At 39.0% G+C, this 9,429-nt stretch overlaps 1 non-coding gene across 1 annotated transcript; it reads left to right on the forward strand.

The window, feature by feature from the left end:
- The first annotated feature begins 1,760 nt into the window (after positions 1-1,760).
- LOC135270581 (U7 small nuclear RNA) lies at positions 1,761-1,824 on the forward strand. Its single transcript, XR_010338737.1, has one exon. It is a non-coding gene; the product is annotated as a U7 small nuclear RNA (small nuclear RNA).
- Positions 1,825-9,429: the final 7,605 nt, after the last annotated feature.

The raw sequence follows: 9,429 nt of genomic DNA on the forward strand, positions 1-9,429 counted from the left end.
TATTAATTCTCCAATAGTCATTTCTCCCATCTTCCTTACTAACAGAACCCCAGCGTAGTTCAGCAGCCCTGTACCCAGTCCCATGGGATGAGTAAGGAAACGTATAAAATCAATCAAGGGAATTCCATTGCTCTTGGCTGGTGATTAGCCTACAAGCAGTACTTCTGGCTAAACAGATGTAAAGAATGTATTTCTCCCATGATACAGTCAGGAATGCAAGAACAAAGAGCTCTCATCTCCTACCCTCCCTTCCTATCTGTGTGTGTGGATACGCTATGTAGAGGTGTGGCAGCCATTTTGCAATCATGAGGTAACAAGCCTGTGAAGGAACACCAATGCTATGAGGTTGAGCAAATGAAAGGGCCTGGGTCCTTGATGGTAACACTGAGTCACTGATCCTATCTTCAGATGGTTTATCTCCATGTCTTATTGAGTGAGTAAATAAAAGCCTTCATGATTTACAGTTATGTAAGTAAGGCTGTCCCCAAAGCATCCTAACTATCTTTAACAACTCTTAGACATTTAGGCAAGATAATTTAAGATTTAACCAATTCTGCTTCTTCTATATTTTCTATAATCCAACCACCTTTTCCTCTTTTCATCAAATTTCCTGTGAACTTAGAGCACATGACTCATCATTCAACCATACACTTACTATAATATTTTTAACTCCCTCACACACTTATCCTTCTGCTGCACTTGCTCTGCAAAACTCCATCCTGGATCAATCAATCATCCACATTTCCCATCAATATATAGGCTCCTGAATACCACCAGAGAAAATCTAGAATCAGTAGATTCGTGTCACCACAAATTCAGTCTGCATTCTCGATTAGGTCCTAAGGAATAACCTATAATCCTTCTCTGCATCTCTAGTTAGCCACTCTCCCAACAACTGTTTCAAGCCTTCACCAGCTCATCCCTTCCTGTCTATGTACATCTCACTTTCTGCTTTACAGGACTCCCTCATTTTCTCAGCAGTCACTCACAGTTACCTGCATTCACTCTCACCATTTTCTTTATTGATTGTAATCATTAGATTGCTTACTAAATACCCCAATAATCTACCTTTATAGCACTAGTTAAGATTACACTATCCGATCCTCTAGTACTTAGACAGTGGTTAACTAGTTCTTACCAATAATGAGGGGAAATGACATGTGTTGCTTTGTGGCCAGAGCATTTCATTGCCAGTGAGGGCTCCTCCAGAGTTTTCTCCCCTCTGCCATGGAAACCAACAATATCTCAGCTCAATCTAGGTGACTATAATGAACAAAGCAGAAGTAGACACGTAGCATGAATAAGAGTTAAACCAGTTTTTTAAAAAATAAGATTTTGAAGTGTTTGTTATTGTTGCACAATACAGCCTATTCTCACTGATACAATTTTTCCCATTTTTCCACAAAATATTGTGTATCCCGTCATCTGATTTCAGATGTATCCTTCCACTTGTTCTCCATCCTCAGAGATTCTGTTCCATCAATCATTCTGTCTCTCTTTCTTCCTCTCTCTCCATATATATATATATATATATATATATATATATATATATATATCGTGTGTGTGTGTATATATATATCGTGTGTATATATATATAAAATATATATAATATATTATACATATAGTGTGTATATATATAATATACATATAATATATATATGTGTGTGCGTGTGTGTGTGTGTATCCTCAACCTTTCCTTCATTCCACATGTATCTTTAAACCTTTCCTCCATTCCATTTAGTATAAAAATTTGTTTAAAGTAGTGTCACAACTTTTTTAGAATTTGTCTAGCAGATTTTCTGGTTTTCACCATAACACACCCCACATGCATAAAAAAAATTATTAAAAGTGATCTCATATTTTCAATCTTTTAAAAATGTCCATTACTGATCCTATATATTTCCATCTTTAAGTCTTTTTCTTATAAAACACAAGTGGGCCAAGTCCTATGCCCTTGCCTGAACAATATGGTCTTTATGTACTGCATTCACTTGTACACTTCCCATTCACTCTTCATCCCATCATAATCTAATGCCATCCCACACCATTCTATGACAGCTTTCTTCCCAGAATTACATGTACACTCATGTTCTAAACTGAATGAACCCTGTACTGGACGTGTTGGCCTATTTTCTCCTGTACGTACATCTTCTTTCTTAAAATGGCCCTTCTGAATGAATCTGCTGTGCCACGGCCTACAGGATCCAAAACACAGACTTAGATGTACTTTCTACCATAAGACTCCCCCAAGAAACTCTCCAACTCAGGCACAGCTGATTAGCCATGAGAAGATATCTAATCTAAAGGCAACCAATCCACAGGAAAGGCCAGAAAACTGTGATCTGTGTACAGGTTCAAAAAAACAGGATCTTGGCTAGGTTGTATCTCTCTCATGAATTTGAACTAAGATCAAAGGAAAGTTGGCATTTGGTGATAAGGAAATGGTCCTAGGAGTCTATGAAAAATTGGAACTGGGTCGGCACTATGGCCATATACAAGAAACCACAGAGCAAGGTATTTGCTGAGAACAGGTAACTGGGTAGCTACTCAGAGATGGCCCTTGAAGGAGGGATAGAGTGAATAATAGCTTTGGTTCCTACTGGCCTTCCAGATGCAGTGGCCAGTCGTTTTGTGGTCCTGTTGTGCTTGGTTTTTGTCTCAGGTTTATATAAAATTCTATAAACAATACTTAAAATGAATCCCTATTACTATAGTGACTGGATTTCTTCTTAGCAAAATGTTCTTTTAATCCTTATTTTACCTCCTTATAGCATTTTGCAATATTAATCCCTCTCTTGAAAGTTTCTCCTGCCTTGCTTCTCTGACAGGAGAAGTCTCTGCTTCATCTTCTATTGATACCTCTCATTTCTTCTCAGTCTCCTTCATTGGCTTCTGTTCCTCTGCCAATCTGTTAAATGTGAAGGTGCCTGAACTTTCCCTGCTGGCTTTGGTCCACACTCCCTGGACACTTTACCCACTGTCATGTCTTTAACGCCAATCTAGCTGCAAACTCTTGGGATTTAATCCTGTCCAACTAACATGAATTTTAGGAAAATCACTGTATTAGTCAGGGTTCTTTGGAGGGACAGAGCTAACAGGATATATGTATATATGAAAGGAAGTTTATTCAGGAGAACTGACCCACAGGATCACAAGGTAAAGTCCCACCATAGGTTGTCCGCAACTTGAGGCTCAAGGAAGCCAGTGGTGGATCTGTCTGAGTCCCAAAACCTCAAAAGTAGAAAAGACGACAGTGCAGCCTTCAGTCTGTGGTCAAAGGTCTAAGAGCCCCTGGAAAACCACTGGTGTAAGTCCAAGAGTCCAAAAGCTGAAGAACTTGGTGTCTGATATACGAGGGCAGGAAGCATCCAGCATGGGAGAAAGATAAGGGCCAGAAGACTCAGCAAGTCTGCGCTTCCATCTTCTCCTGCCTGCTTTATTCTAGCCACACTGGAAGCTGCTTAGATGGTGTTCACCCAGATCGAGCAGATTGAGGATGGGTCTGCTTTTCCCAGTGCACTGACTCAAATGTTAATCTCCTTTGGTAATGCCCTCACAGACACACCCAGGGACAATACTTGGCATCCTTCATCCAATCGAGTTGACACTGAATATTAACCATCACAATTGCCTTTACATTTGTTAAAACAATCATTCAATTATTAGTCACATGACTTTAAAATTTTCATTTCTAAGATAGTTTGTAACATTGTAGTGAAGATCTGTGACCAAGTCCTCAATACTATAATTCATTAATGCATAATGACCTTTCAACAAACATCTGATAAAGATGCCACAGTAGAAAATTCTAGAGCAAAAATGTAAAATAAAATTACTCAGCTGAATCTTCTGTTTAAATTTGTTCAAAGGGTTTTGTTTGGTTATGTGCAAGAATTTTGTAATTTCAATTTTTATGTAGAAAAATGTGTGATCAAAGTAATTATTAAGACTGAAGTCAGCTATGAGTTGGGAAAAAATCACAACGTACACACACACACACGCATATTATATATGAATATATTATATAGATATACACACACATATTAATGACCAATGGAAGAAAGAAGTCAGGAACTGATTAATGTCAAAGAACTATAAATAAATAATTTAAGATCATAATATCTCATTGCCTCACTTTATAGATGAAACAGAGAAACAGAGAACCCAAGATTTGCCCAAAGTGACAGAGTTTGCTCACTGCAGAGTTGGACAGTCATGAAGGTCAATGGACTCCTTCTCCAGCACTCTTTCTAGCATACTATGATTTACCAATTGCTCTAAAACATAATGGCAAGAAGATTTTGGAGAACTGAAGAAGACATAGTAAGAGGGATTTATCTTCCCAACAGAACCTCCCTCTGCCATGGCTCTTTTCTCCCCTTAGGCTCCTGCATATGGGAGATGGGAAGCAGATGTTATGAGAAGGGATGCAAGAAAAGGCAAATTCACACCTTCTCTTTGATGAGCTTAGAAGGATTCAAACTGCTCTCTCTGGAGTAGTTAAGACAGCTGCTGAGATGTACCAAAGCTTTGATCCAACAGCTTGAAGTCCCAGAGTCATGAAATCACCCCAGGAAGAGAAATGGGTGAGTTTTAAAGCACATTTGGTAATTTATGTCTGGGTATAAAATATACTAAAATTAGAAAAGTGGTGACAGATAAAAGATTGGTAGAAAATGTTCCAAATTATTTCATCAGAAGATTGCTCTAAAGTGCCATATTTAAACATACTGAGGCTATTGTTTTCAATAATTAAAATATTCTACTGTTTTTAAAAGAGTATATGTGAATATGTATGTGTGTATGCATATATATCTCTGTATCTATATATGTGTGCACATTTACATATAAATGTAATACTGAGAGTGAGAGAGAGAGAAAAACTGCTAGAGCTTGAACAGAGAACCTCGTCTGAATCAGAAAAAATTAAAATCCTCTGGTTCAATCACCAGGCTTCTGCCACTTAATAATGGCCTTTCCAAATTATAAGTTTAGCTTTTTAAATTTTTTTAAAGCACATGAAATGTTTTAAATTTATAAAACACTATACAGTTACATATAGATATATATGTAGAAAGAGAGAGAAAGCTATAGTTACAAATTTATAATTATAGTAACCTATGATTATAAACAGCTATGGCTATATATGTATTATGATAAGTATATATAATTATAAATATATAAGTTATATATATATTTATGCCCACACATATACATACACACAAAGTGACAAGAAAATATTTCTGGGTTTTAATTGAACTTTTCATATACTATGCCAAGAGAAAATATTCTGATTTCTCAACAGATGACAAAATAACCAAAAGATGACAGAGGCATTGAACTGCAGCTTTAATTGAATGGTTACATTGAATCCAACTTCCAGAAAGATTTTTACTGCCTACTCTTTGCAGTCAGGTTATATTAAATCATTTCTGAGATACTCACATGCATGATGAAGTCAGCATCTCTCTTTAGAACAGCAATGTCGGACAGCCCACCCAGGAGCCACACGGAGCCAGAAGAGCCCTCATTCCAAGCAAAGGGAGGTGGTGAGTGGTTGTGCAACCCAGTCCATGAAACCATACTTTCACACAGATCCTTGCAACTGGTGAATCAGGAGATCCCCTCATAAGCCCATGCCACCAGGGTGTTGAGTCCCAAGCACAGAGCTTTGTAGAGTCTCAGCAGCAGCTCAGGCACACATGGAGACCCAGGAGTTTTTGCATACTCTGGCCCCAGGAATTCCAGTGAGGTCAGAGATCCATCTATTCCCCTAGGAAGGGGGCTGAAGCCAGGGAGCCAAGTAGTGTCATTTGGTGTAGCCCATTCCCAAGACACCTCAAAAGTTAAAACACACTGGCTTAGAATTCCAGCCAGCCAGCAGCAGCAGGCTGGAGACTGCCTGAGACAACTGAGTTCCCTGTGGTGGAGGGATGACGAACATCTCTGCAGCCGGAGTCAGCCTGTTCTGGCCTACTGGCTCCAGGTGGTCCAGACTGGGAGGAATTCCCCAGCACAGCACGGTTGCTGCGGCAGATCATGGCCAGACTGCTTTAAGTGGGACCCCAATCCATCCCTCCTCACAAGGTAGGGCCTCCCTGTGGGAATTTTAGCAACTGCAGCCAGGGTTTTACGGAGAGAACTCTGGTCTCCTTGGGACGCAGTCCCTGGGGAAAGGACCAGCTACCAGCTGTGGTCTCTAAAGTTCAGCCAACTTAGTCTTTCCTGCCTGCTGGCTCCGAAGAGTCTTAGTAGGTCTGTATAAACGGGGTTTCCACCAGTGCAGTGTACCCACTCCACCAGGGGGAAGCCCGACTGGTTCTTTAAGCAGATCCCTGATCCTTTTCCTCTTGATTGGGAGAGACCTCCCAACAGAGGTCTCCAGACACTTCCTACAGGAACGTTTTGGTCAGCATCACTTCGGTGCCTATCTGGAAAGGAGCTCCCAGAAGAAGTAGCAAGCGGCCATCTTTGCTGTTTTGCTGCCCCCACTGATGATACCTCCAGGTTCAGTAGAAACCACAGTGATTAGGGTCTGGAGTGGACACCCAAAAAACTGCAGCAGCCCTACGGAAGAGGGGTCTGACTGTTAAAAACAAACAAACAAACAAAAAACAACAATAACAACATCTACAAAAAAAACCCCATAAAAACCCCATTCAAAGGTCAGTAACCTCAACGACTGAAAGTAGACAAGCCCATAAAGATGAGAATCAATGCAAAAATGCTGAAAATTCACAAAGCCAGAGTGTCTCTTCTTTTCCAAATAATCAAACACCTCTTCAGCAAGAGCAAAGAACTGGGCTGAGGATGAGATGGCTAAATTGACAGAAGTAGGCTTCAGAAAGTGGGTAATATATATTTCATTGAGCTAAAGGAGCATGTTCTAACCAATGCAAAGAAGCTAAGAATCATGATAAAACAATACAGGAGATGATAACCAGAATGGCCAGTTAAAAGAGGACCATAAATGACCTGATGGAGAAACAACACGAGAATTTCACAATGAAATCACAAGTGTCAATAGCCAAATAGATCAAGCAGAGAAAAAACAGAATTTACATTCTTCTAATCACCACATGGCACTTACTCTAAAATTGATCACATCATCAGAAGTGAAACACTCCTCAGCAAATGCAAAAGAACTTAAATCATAACAAATAGTCTCTCAGACCATGGAGCAATAAAATTAGAACTCAAGACTGAGAAATTCACTCAAAACCAAATGACTACATAGAAATTGAACAACTTGACTTGGCATGATGGCTCATGCCTGTAATCCCAGCACTTTGGGAGGCTGAGATGGGCAGATCACCTGAGGTCAGGAGTTCAAAACCACCCTGGCCAACATGGTGAAACCCCACGTCTACTGAAAAATACAAAAATTAGCTGGGCGTGGTGGTGGGCACCTGTAATCCCAGTTACTCGGGAAGCTGAGGCAAGAGAATCGAAGTTGCAGTGAGCCGAGATTGTGCCACGGCACTCCAGCCTGGGCAACACAGTGAGACTCCATCTCATAAATAAATAAATAAATAATAAATTGAACAACCTGCTCCTGAATGACTCCTGGGTAAATTACGAAATCAAGGCAGAAATCAAGAATCTTTGAAACTAATGAGAACAACAAAACATACCAGAATCTCTGGGATGCAACTAAAGCAGTGTTAAAAGGAAAATTTACAGCACTAAAATAACTACATCAAAAAGTGACAAAGATCTCAAATCAACAACCTAACATCACAACTAAAAGAACTAGAGAACCAAGAGCAAACAAACTCCAAAGCTAGCAGAAGACAAGAAACAACCAAGATCAGAGTAGAACTTAAGGAGGTAGACACCAAAAACCCTTCAAAGTCAACATTCAGAAGTTGGTTTTTGAAAAAAATTAATGAAATAGATAGACTGCTACCTAGACTAATACAGAAGAAAAGAGACAAGAACTAAATAGACACAATCAGAAATGATAAGGGGAATATTACCACTGACCACCCAGAAATACAAACAACCAGCAGAGAATACTATAAACACCTCTATGCACATAAAATAGAAAACCTAGGAGGAATGGGTAAATTTCTGGACACATACAACCTCCCAAGACTGAACCAGGAATAAATAGAATCCCAGAATAGATAAACAAAATAGACGAATAACAAGTTCTGAAATTGAGGCAACAATAAATAGCCTATCAACCAAAAAAATCCCAGGACCAGATGGATTTACAGTTGAATTCTACCAGAGGTACAAAGAGGATCTGGTACTATTTCTTCTGAAACTATTACAAACAATTGGAAAGGAAGAATTCCTCTCTAACTCATTTTATGAGACCAGCATCATCCTGATACCAAAACCCGGCAGAGATACAACTAAAGAAAACTTCCCTCCAATATCCCTGATGAACATCAATGCAAAAGTCCTCAATAAAATACTAGCAAACCAAATCCAGTAGCACATCAAAAAGCTCAAGATCAGGTTGGCTTTGTCCCTGGGATGTTGATTCAAATACACAAATTAATAAATATGATTTATCATATAAACAGAACTAAAGACAAAAACCACATGATTATCTCAACAGGTGCAGAAAAGGCCTTCGATAAATTCAACATCCCTTCATGTTAAAACTCTCAATAAACTAGGTATTGAAGGAACATACCTCAAAATAATAAGAGCCATATATGACAAACCCACAGCAAATATCGTACTGAATGGGCAAAAGTTGGAAGCATTCCCCTTGAAAACTGGCACAAGACAAGAATGCCCTCTCTCACCACTCCTATTCAACATAGTACTGGAAGTTTCTGCCAGGAAAATCAGGCAAGAGAAAGAAATAAAGGGTATACACATAGGAAAAAGAGAAGTCAAATTATCATTGTTTGCAGAAGATATAATCTTATATGTAGAAACCCCATCCTCTCATCCCAAAGGCTTCTTAAAGCTGATAAGCAACTTCAGCAAAGTCTCAAGATATAAAATCAGTGTGGAAAAATCGCTAACATACCTATACACCAACAACAGGCAAGCAGAGAGCCAAATCATGAATGAACCCCTATGCACAATTGTTACCAAGAGAATAAAATACCCAGGAATACAGCTAACAAGAGAAATACAGGATGTTTTCAAGGAGAACTACAAACCACTGCTCAAGGAAATCAGCGAGGACACAAACAAATGGAAAAACATTCCATGCTCATGGATAGAAAGGATCAATATCATTAAAATGGCCATATTGTCCAGTTATTTATAGATTCAATGATATTTCCATTAAACTACCATTGACATCCTTCACAGAATTAGAAAAAAACTATTTTAAAATTCATATGGAACCAAAAAAGAGCTTGAATAGCCAAGACAATCCTAAGCAAAAAGAACAAAGCTAGAGGCAACATGCCTCCCATCTTCAAACTATTCTACAAGGTACAAAACAGAATGGTA

The sequence above is a fragment of the Aotus nancymaae genome, unplaced genomic scaffold (genome assembly GCF_030222135.1).
Source record: "Aotus nancymaae isolate 86718 unplaced genomic scaffold, 86718_ANA_hifiasm-v0.15.2.pri h1tg000064l_0, whole genome shotgun sequence".
In the NCBI taxonomy this organism is placed as follows: Eukaryota; Metazoa; Chordata; class Mammalia; order Primates; family Aotidae; genus Aotus; species Aotus nancymaae.